Source organism: Vanacampus margaritifer, chromosome 12, assembly GCF_051991255.1.
Source record: "Vanacampus margaritifer isolate UIUO_Vmar chromosome 12, RoL_Vmar_1.0, whole genome shotgun sequence".
Taxonomy (NCBI): domain Eukaryota; kingdom Metazoa; phylum Chordata; class Actinopteri; order Syngnathiformes; family Syngnathidae; genus Vanacampus; species Vanacampus margaritifer.
In genome coordinates, this window is record NC_135443.1 from 7,738,054 (window position 1) to 7,749,797 (window position 11,744).

Sequence of the window (11,744 nt, forward strand, 5' to 3'; positions counted from 1 at the left end):
TACATATCTGCTATGGTAACGATAAATAATTCCGTGTGCTTGAGAAATTAAAGATAGGTTGACATTCAAATGAGAATAACAAATCATTATTAATTTTTCTTTTAAGTTAATATGAGTTTTGACTTTGAACACTACATATTCCGATCCCTCGATTACAGCCAATCACAGTTATTGACTGCAAGTGACACTATCGCAGAAATGATGACAACGTCATGCATGTAAACCTAGTCTGACATCCATGGCAATGGTGGCAGACAGTCATTAGCTGTAGAGATTAAGAGACATGGAGAGATATAGACGTTCCAGATTCTGCTTCTCTGATATGGTTGACCTACACTGCAGGAGGGAACCACAGGCTATCAGCTAACAAAGCAGGAATTCACAGAAGCCCCGGCTATGTTCGTGCCGGTGTTACATAAGGTTCTCAAGGAGTAAAAGTGAGGTGTTCCAGTAGAGCGACAAATGAGGGGGTTAGCAGCTCATCAATCCCCATCACCTCCTGCAGCTGTTTATTGCTCTGGCATTTCACCAGTTCAATCTGTTTTCGATGTAAACTGCAATGTCATGTTTACAACTTCACACGACGGCTCTCCTACTAGAAAGGAGAATGGAACTCTATCCATCCATCTATCTATCTATCTATCTATATAGCTATCTAGTTAGCTATATAGCTATCTATCTATCTAGCTATATAGCTATCTATCTATCTAGCTATATAGCTATCTATCTATCTATTTAGCTATATATCTAGCTAGCTAGTTAGCTATATAGCTATCTATCTATCTAGCTATATAGCTATCTATCTATCTAGCTATATAGCTATCTAGTTAGCTATATGGCTATCTATCTATCTATCTAGCTATATATCTAGCTAGCTAGTTAGCTAGCTATCTACCTCCACATGAACATTATAAATAGATAAATATTTGCGCTATACTTATAGTGTCTCAAGACCAAATTGTAATCAAGTGTTTTATGCTGTGAGACTTGTTTTTTTTTTGCTCTTTGCTTCTTACACTGTACTATTAAGTTAGATTAAAAGATACAATACTTATATGCTGCGAAGGGGAAAATATAAGGAGCTAGTGACAGGATGAGAGAGAAAAGCCAACACCCCCAAATAACAAACATTTGCCAACAAATGCTATTGATTATCCTAGATGCATTAAGTAATATGACACATAGGGTCAAACACAATGCATATAAATAATAACCAATATTAATAACCAAAATACCAATTCGAAAATCATGAAGGGTTTATAGCAATATGCCTGACCACTATAATCACATACAGTATATATTATATACTGTATAATATTCTAGTAATAAAAACAGGGTAATTTAAATATTGTATATATGAATTTGAATTAGACAGAAAGGTAAAATAAGTCAAAACAAATATTTTATATGACATATGAACAAGCCCACAGGGATGAAAAAATACCTCAGAAGTGGTATTTGTTTTGATGAAAGGAGCAATAAAACACAATAATACACAAATAAATAAATAAATAAATAATAATAGTATTATACTAATACTAATAGTAATAAATACATCACCCAGAATGGCTCGATATTCATCTATATTTAATTTTCACTCGACTTCACATCATATTTAATCAAATGAGATCTGTTTTGAAGCATTTGATCATACTTATTTTGCACATTTGACGAGACACTTACTGCAGATGTTTTATTGTATCAGACTGAAATACTGGCAGTGAGTAGTTTTCTGAATGTTGATCTGTGGTCAAGACAGTCCCAGTGGCCCATAAACAAACCCGTTTTTGTGGAGTGAGGTGTGGCCGTCACACTATGTGCTCCTAGCTGTTACATGCCACACTCTGGGATCAATATTCCACCGGAGGGAATATGTTTGGTGCTATCTCCTTGTAAAAAGTCAATACAAGAACAGACAGTTGAGGGGAAAAAATACAGAAGTTCTAATGATTCCCTTAGAGGAAAGAGGATGGAGTTAGGAATGAATTGAGTGGAAATTTGAAGACCTGGACACCCTCATAGGTTCTTTGAGATGTGCAACAGAACTGCAATTGTTTAGTCAACATAAAATGTGCACTATTAACTCATTCACTGCCATTGACGGCTATAGACGGCAAACATTCATTTGAACTATTTATATTAGTTTAAAAAAAAAATCCCCACTTTTGTCAACTAGTGTATGAAAACCTAGATTTTTTTATTGTACATTTAAAACAGATATAACATTTGTGATTCATCGTGAGTTAACTACTGAAGTCATGCGATTAATTACAATTACAAATTTTAATCGCCTGATGCCCCTAATTTTTGATAATTTTTTCTTTTGTTTTTTTTAAATCGTGTCGGGTGATTAAAATTGTTAATATTAATTAATTGCTTGACTTCAATAGCTATCTCACGATTAATCACAAATGTTATATCTGTTCTAAATGAACAATAAAAAAAATTCTAGATTTTCATACTTTTTGTCAACAAAAGTGGAAAAAAAATGTGAAACTAATAAATAGTTCAAATGAATTTTTGACGTTTATAGCCGTCAATGGCAGTGAATGAGTAAATATGAAAAGAAAAATGCACTGAGCTGTCCCCATTGTCTTACAAATGCAATTATGCCATCTAGTGGCAGAAAAAAAAAATTACCTCAACACAAATCAATATCACACTCATTTACAGTATAGTACAAATTTTCAATTTTATGAATTATGAAATTACTGCATCAATGACTAAAAGATGCTGCCATTTTCTATCAGTTAAATTTTTTTCCCCATTTTAAGTTAACAGGAGTAGCAACACTTAAAAAATATCTATTTTACTGTACATTCAGAACAGATATCAAACGTGTGATTAATCGTAAGTTAACTATTCAAGTCATGTGATTAATTACAATTACAAATTTTAATCGCCTGATGCTCCTAATTTTTGATAATTTTTTCTTTTGTTTTTTTTAAATCGTGTCGGGTGATTAAAATTGTTAATATTAATTAATTGCTTGGCTTCAATAGCTATCTCACGATTAATCACAAATGTTATATCTGTTCTAAATGTACAATAAAAAAAATTCTAGGTTTTCATACTTTTTGTCAACAAAAGTGGAAAAAAAATGTGAAACTAATAAATAGTTCAAATGAATTTTTGACGTTTATAGCCGTCAATGGCAGTGAATGAGTAAATATGAAAAGAAAAATGCACTGAGCTGTCCCCATTGTCTTACAAATGCAATTATGCCATCTAGTGGCAGAAAAAAAATGACCTCAACACAAATCAATATCACACTCATTTACAGTATAGTACAAATTTTCAATTTTATGAATTATGAAATTACTGCATCAATGACTAAAAGATGCTGCCATTTTCTATCAGTTAAATTTTTTTCCCCATTTTAAGTTAACAGGAGTAGCAACACTTAAAAAATATCTATTTTACTGTACATTCAGAACAGATATCAAACGTGTGATTAATCGTGAGTTAACTATTGAAGTCATGCGATTAATTACGATAAAAAAAATGCAATCGCCTGAATTATAAATAAATGTAAAATAAACCATGTTGATCCTAAAAATGTACATGACATATCCCATCGCCATCACTTTGAATATGAGCCAGACAACATCATGTCAGCACCAAAGGTGACGACTTATAACTGAGATGTTTTACTGCAACTGGATCTGATCTAAGTCTCTCGGGGCGTATCAAGGACAAGATCGTTTTTCACAGGTCACACCAGGCTTCTTTAACATTTGCTTCTGCAACTTTGCTACAGCGCAGCTGACTTTCAAATGATCGAAAAACATACCGGGAGTGGCATTTATAGAACTCTACGGGCGGCGGACGCAGTTTTCTGAGTTTTTTTTTTTTTAGTCTGCATTACAAGTAAACACACACTCTGTCAATTCATGTCATTATAAAGATAATGGATCTGACACATACAGTAAGTTACTAGTAAAAATATGAATCTGATTATAAGATTTGTATTATTAAACTCGTTGTTTAGTGCCCCCCCCCCCCCCCCGATCTACTGTATACCCTTGAGTTGGTTTATTATAATTTGGGGGAGTATTTGCATTTCATAATCACCTCATCATTCTTCATACGGCAGATTATTGTCTCAGAGGAGCTGGACTGTTACAATATAATTAGGATTCAAGCTGAGAACACCTTCACAGTAATTACCGTTGGAAAATAAAGTGTGACAAAGTCATTCTCTTCTTACTGTTTGTTCCTGCTAGGGGGGGATCACAAAAAAAATGGATACATGCTTTTCATGAGTTATTAACGAAACAAAGTGACTTTTGATGATACTTTTTTTATGAGCTGTTTGTTCAACTCATTGAGTCGTAATAATTTCAGGAGCTGATGGGGAGTTTTACGTTCAGTAGAAGAAAGTTTAATTGCTTTGGACAAGACTAACATTGTCATAAAGTCCTCTCATTTATTACGCTTAGACTTAATGGCAATGGTAATATCGGCATATTCTTTTCAATATTAGTAATAAATATGATATTGGAGGCAGGCTCGATAACAAAAACGTTCACATTTAACATGTGAGTCTTGTTTATTTTTGAATGTTTGTCTATCATTTGCAACTGTTGAAGTTTTTTTTTATTTTATAACAGCTATATTTAATAATATAAAAGATATTAAGTGAACAAACCGCTTTGATTCATATTTACATTTAAAAGGCGTTGAAAAGTCCCAACTGAAAAATTGGTATGTTTTATTTAAGCAACCAAAACGTACAAATGTATGTTGAGTAACAAGATCGTTTTTTTTTTAAATTTTTTTATTGACATTTGCATTATAGATGTGCGAGTGTGTGTGGAAATATTTCTCTCTCACTTGCTCTTTTTCCAAATGTCTACACATATTAGTCAAAAAGTTTTCTTCAAATATTCGCCGTCATTTTTTTCAGATTTTCCTGGAAACACAAAAAAAAAAAAAAAATCGAACCATTTGCATTACGAGGAGATGATTTCGGCAAAAATAAATAAAAAATACTGACTTAGGCAATTATGAGGGTGACGACATGTAAACAAGTCTCCACTCCTAGTGCTTGCTGTCTCCTCTCCCCATCTCAGCTTTGTCTTCCATTTCATTCCTCCCCCCACATGATCCGAACCCAACGCAGCCTGCGGTTGTACTCACCCTCCAACTGTATTGCATTTGGAGGATTAAAATTCCTACAGTAAGCCTCAGCAGCACAGACCTGAACATACCAAGCTTTTCTGCGCTCACTCTCATTTCGGACGCTTCGCCGTGTGTTTTCTAGCATGTCATTTCCAGTTTCCTTTAAAACATCCCAGACACATATGAAAGGTGTGTTGGTCTCAACATAGTAGTCTCAATTAGTTCCATTTTGTCTATTTCTGTTAAATTCTTGACAAAAACTGTATGTATGTACAGTGTATGTTCAACAAATCCTGAAAATATTTTTGCCTTCCCGTTTGTAATTTAATCAAATCCTGTCAAAAACAAAGACCATTCCAAAGACCGCAAATATTTTGTTTCACTAATTACCCATTATCATGTACAACAAACTTTTGGATGCTGTTCAAATTAGGTAATGTGAAATAAAACAAGCATGTTTATTACAAGCTTTTACAAGGGAATCACACACACACACACACTCGCACGCACACACACAAGTTTGTTTTATTATCTTTGTGGGGCCATCTCATTGACATAATGCATTTTCTAGCCCCTTCTTCTAACCCCAACCATCAAAAATGATTACCTCGCCCTATTCCTTACCCTAACCTCAACCATAACCAAATTCAAACCTAAACTCTAAAACCAAGTCTTGACCCTCAAAAAGAGGTCTAAATTTGTGGGGTCCAGCAAAATGGCCCCACAACTCTGTGAAATACACACACACACACACACGTTTGTTTTACTATCTTTGTGGGGCCATCTCATTGACATAATGCATTTCCTAGCCCCTTTTCCTAACCCCAACCATCAAAAATGATTACCTCGCCCTATTCCTTACCCTAACCTCAACCATAACCCAATTCAAACCTAAACTCTAAAACTAAGTCTTGACCCTCAAAAAGGGGTCTAAACTTGTGGGGCCCAGCAAAATGGCCCCACAACTCTGTGAAATCACGATATATTGGCCCCAATATGTAACAAAAACAGGACCACTCACACATATGTTTGTTTTACTATCTTTGTGGGGTCATCTCATTGACATAATGCATTTTCTAGCCCCTTCCCCTAACCCCAACCATCAAAAATTATTGCCTACCCCCAATCCTTACCCTAACCTCAACCATAACCCAATTCAAACCTAAACTCTAAAACCAAGTCTTGACCCTCAAAAAGGGGTCTAAACTTGTGGGGCCCCACAACTCTGTGAAATCCCGATATATTGGCCCCAATAACTCATAAAATAAGACTACACACACACACACGCGTTTGTTTTACTGTCTTTGTGGGGCCATCTCATTGACATAATGCATTTCCCAGCCCCTTCCCCTAACCCCAACCATCAAAAATGATTACCTCGCCCTATTCCTTACCCTAACCTCAACCATAACCCAATTCAAACCTAAACTCTAAAACCAAGTCTTGACCCTCAAAAAGGGGTCTAAACTTGTGGGGCCCAGTAAAATGGCCCCACAACTCTGTGAAATCCCGATATATTGGCCCCAATATGTAACAAAAAACAGGACCACACACACACATGTTTGTTTTACTATCTTTGTGAGGCCATCTCATTGACATAATGCATTTCCTAGCCCCTTCCCCTAACCCCAACCATCAAAAATGATTGCCTACCCCATTCTTTACCCTAACCTCAACCATAACCCAATTCAAACCTAAACTCTAAAACTAAGACTTGACCCTCAAAAAGAGGTCTAAACTTGTGGGGCCCCACAACTCTGTGAAATCTCGATATATTGGCCCCAATAACTGATGCAAACAAGACTACACACACGCGCGCGTTTGTTTTACTATCTTTGTGGGGCCATCTCATTGACATAATGCATTTCCTAGCCCCTTCTTCTAACCCCAATCATCAAAAATTATTGCCTACCCACATTCCTTATCCTAACCTCAACCATAACCAAATTCAAACCTAAACTCTAAAATCAAGTCTTGACCCTCAAAAATAGGTCTAAATTTGTGGGGCCCAGCAAAATGGCCCCACAACTCTGTGAAATACACACACACACACGTTTGTTTTACTATCTTTGTGGGGCCATCTCATTGACATAATGCATTTCCTAGCCCCTTCCCCTAACCCCAACCATCAAAAATTATTGCCTACCCCCAATCCTTACCCTAACCTCAACCATAACCCAATTCAAACCTAAACTCTAAAACCAAGTCTTGACCCTCAAAAAGAGGTCTAAACTTGTGGCGCCCCACAACTCTGTGAAATCCCGATATATTGGCCCCAATAACTGATAAAAACAAGACTACACACACACGCGCGCGTTTGTTTTACTATCTTTGTGAGGCCATCTCATTGACATTATGCATTTCCTAGCCCCTTCTTCTAACCCCAATCATCAAAAATTATTGCCTACCCACATTCCTTATCCTAACCTCAACCATAACCCAATTCAAACCTAAACTCTAAAACCAAGTCTTGACCCTCAAAAAGGGGTCTAAACTTGTGGGGCCCAGCAAAAAGGCCCCACAAGGACGGGTGGGCCCCACAACTCTGTGAAATCCCGATATATTGGCCCCAATATGTAACAAAAACAAGACCACACACACACACACACACACACACACACACACACAGAGCTTGTCTCCAACCGAAGCCTGACACTCCTAATTGGCAGATATTTATCCAGGAGCCAAGGGACGCCGGGCTGTTTTCACATGGGATTAACCCCGGTCCAAATTTTAGCTCACTTCGTTGAGAACACCGCAACACTCCGAAAGCATCATTTGGCAAAGATTGGCCCCTGCTGGCCTGTTTACCCAACATGACTCCAAAGCTGCTGCTCGTCATGCAAGAATAGCATTCATTGTCTCCAACACACACACACACAAAATACACACCAAAATGTGAAATTCATGGGTTTATTTTTTTTTGTATGTGATGTCACTGAGCATTGATGGTGAAACAGCTCGAAATATATACGTAGTCATTTTTATATAATTTGAGCAATACTTTTTTAGGCATTGCCTTTATTTTATATAGTCATACTGTAATAATAACAGTAAAGACATGCGATTGTTTCACTTTCACCAAAATCATATATACTGCATCTAAGAAATATTTTGTTTTCAGTTGTGTCACTGCAAAATGGCTGCTTCATCCTGGCACTTTGTCTCACAGATCCATCGGGTGCGTGGCAACATCAAAATGAAGATTTTAGTAGTAGAAAAGTAGGAAGTCGTAAGAATTCGACTCTTTAGAAAACCTGCTGCAAATCATGAGACTTTAAATTTGCTATTAAATTTTTTTATATTTTTTTCTTAGAAACAATTATTGCAATTTCAATGATCACAACTGCCAATAATTATCAATAAATTGTTTTCCAAAAGGAAATTCAGAGGGCTTTGTCTTTACCATGTATTATTAGTGAAATTATATGAAAATGAGCCATATATTATATTTATGAGGCTGCAAATCATCCCAAATCTGCTCATTTGTCTGGGCACTTTTCGGAAAGTAGCACATGCCTGAGGCTGCATAAAATCATTTAGTAGCGTCCTAAAAAGACTAAAATCCCCACTAAGTGTCAATATCAATTACAAAATGCATCAGATATTTGCTCCAGTCCAAACATATTATTTCATCCATTCATTCTCTGCACCGAGTGCGTTGGAGTCTTTTCCCAGTCAACTTTGACCCCTAACCTGAAATTTTAGGAGCATGCACTATATTAATTAACTTGCAACGTTTTCATCCTGCTCATTTTGACTCTATTACTGATAAATGGGCTGAGGTCAGATAGCAATAAAAATGATTCAAAATAGTAATTGTTTAAAAAAATTAAAAAAAATAAAAACTACCCTTTGTCACCTGATTAGAAGCCACTTATTGATAACTTAATGAGATCAAATACTAGTTGTAACAAAAAATACTGCTTAACAATTTATTTTGGGTGTACTATGTATGTATTTGTTTTGGAAAATGCTCTTTTTTTGTTACTGGCTACACGTTACTGTTACTCTCTCATTGCGTGTGTAAATATACACGCCTAATTGTGAGCATAAATTAAGATTAATCAGCCAAGTACTCCTTTTAGTTTTACAATTTAACTTAAAATAAAATTAGAATTATTTGATAAATAGTGATATACTTTCTCCTATAATACAGGAGGTGATGTACCACATTTAGTGGCACTGGAATGCCATCTATTGGGCATATGGGGAATGTACAAAAATTTGTGTTGATGCATTTATTCACCAAGCTTGTTCTGTGGTAGAAAGAATATCAGATGAACATTTGTATGACTGCCAATGTGAAATAAGTAGCTTCTGGGACATGCTTTGAGGCCCACGTCAACCTATCGTGCATATTCGGATGTATTTCATCGGCTAAGAAACCAAGAATTGGTCAAAACGCAACAAAATGACATCATCCGCTCTCCCGGGTTTAAAGGGAGAAGCGCGGTCACGCGCTCCCGGCTTTAACGTTAGACGCGCGGTCACGCGCTCCCGGGCTTAATGGGTTAAAAGACGTGCTTTCATTTCTATCCTTTAAAAACAAACAAAAAAAAAACAGGACATGATATCAAATTTACGGAAGTGTATTGCATTCACTTGAAAAAAAAAGTCCTGTTTTTCTGACTAATTTTTTGGGGAGAGCGATGTTTTTTTGAATATTTTTTTCCCTGTTTTTTTTTAAATAATTTTTTTTCCTGTTTTTTTTTTTTTTTACAAATATTTTTGTCCCTGTTTTTTTGAATAATTTTTTTTCAGCCTGTTTTTCAGAATATTTTTTTGGACAGAAAAAAAAAATCTGTAAAACTGAAAAATATATTCAGAAAAACAGAAAGAAAAAAAATAATACTATATAAAAATAATAATAAAAACCGGAGGTTTTTTTTTCCAAGTGAATGCAATACGCTTCCGTACAAATTGACAGTGCAGAAAATGAACAAACAAATTGATTGTGATTTAAATAGTCCGTAACATGTCAGAAAACAGGCAAAAGTGTTGATCATTGTTTTCCAAAATAAAATGTGCTGGTATTTCGATTACAATGGCACAGCAACTACAGTATAACGTTGTTCATATATTGCCTCGAGTGCTTAGTTGTCGGGATTACCCCAGTTGACAAATTCATATTCCCACCAAGCTCGACTGTTGATCTTATTTTTACGTAAATGCACTGATCCGCATGTTTGTCCAGAGCAGGCTACATTTTAATACAATTCAGATTTGAAGGGACTCCAACCTTCATATTGTGGGACACTTCCAATGTGACTTAATTAATCAAAAAATTATAATAACTTTGCACTAAAATTAAAAGTCTACCTTTTCAGCACACACTCTTAAAAACAGTTGGGTCAAAAGTACCACAATTATGGATAATTAAAAAAAAAAAAAAGGACCAATCCACTTTATGGGTCAACTTTCTGGGTTGTTTTATACAAAATGAGCCAACTTTTTGACCCAAGTAAAGGATCTATATTAATAATATAAATAAATAATAAATAATAATATTTATGAATTTTTTTACGTTGAAAGACCCATTTCTTGACTCAAAGTAGAGAATCGCTCCCTTTTTTTTTTTTTTTTTTACCATATTTGGGTTATTTTGACCCAACTGTTTTTAAGAGTGCACAGTCACCACAGGTCCTTAAAAATATAATAATTATTAATTCAAATGTATTGTGTTAGCTGTTTCTTATTTCTTCTTGACTTGTAGTTTTTTATTTTAAAAAGTACAAGCTCTTTTGTGTGGAAAAACAAAACCATATTTCCCCCCCCCACCCCAAGACTGCTTGCTCTGTGAACTTTCTTTTTTTTTTTTCTCAGGAGAGCTCAGTATTGTTCATTCGATTTGACATCATCATTGCTCTCCTTTTAAAAAAAATAAATAAAAAAAAAGTTTTTTTTTTTTTTAAATATATATACATATATACACACATATATATATATATATATATATATATATATATATATATATATATATATATATAATTTTTTCTTGTATGTGGGTGAGCATGTGCATGTGCGTGCGTGCGTGTGTGTATTCATCAGTTCACCTAAAGCCCATTAAAAAAAAAGCCCATACTAATAATATAATATAATAATAAATTGCCAAATGCAGAAACATCAATGTAAGTTATCTGTGAACTTTCTATAACCTGAGTGATGCAATCACTAGCAGTAACTATAGATAACGAGTCCGTGAGAAAGCAAATAACCTACCATGTGTTATACGTACAAACTAATCCGGAACCATGTTACATGCGTTGATTATATAAGTTTTTGTTTGGCTAACGCGTTTCTTATACTGGCTACTGTGATCCAAACGTACGATACGATACGATGTACTTTTATATACAGGTGAAGGCCGCAACATGGATGAAGACCGTGACCCCTTAAGCGGCATGCCTGTTTTTCTGCCATCTGCACGTTTCCCACCAGCTCATGAACCAATGCTGCACTATTTAAAGGACCCCAGAGTGAAGACAGCGTCGTTTTGCAGTCTTCTTGCCTAACCTTACGGTAAATGATGTCCATCATCGTGCATTGCTTCGTGGTCATTTTTTTGTTGGTGTGAAATTAATAACAAAATAATCTCCTGTCAATTTATTTTTGAACAG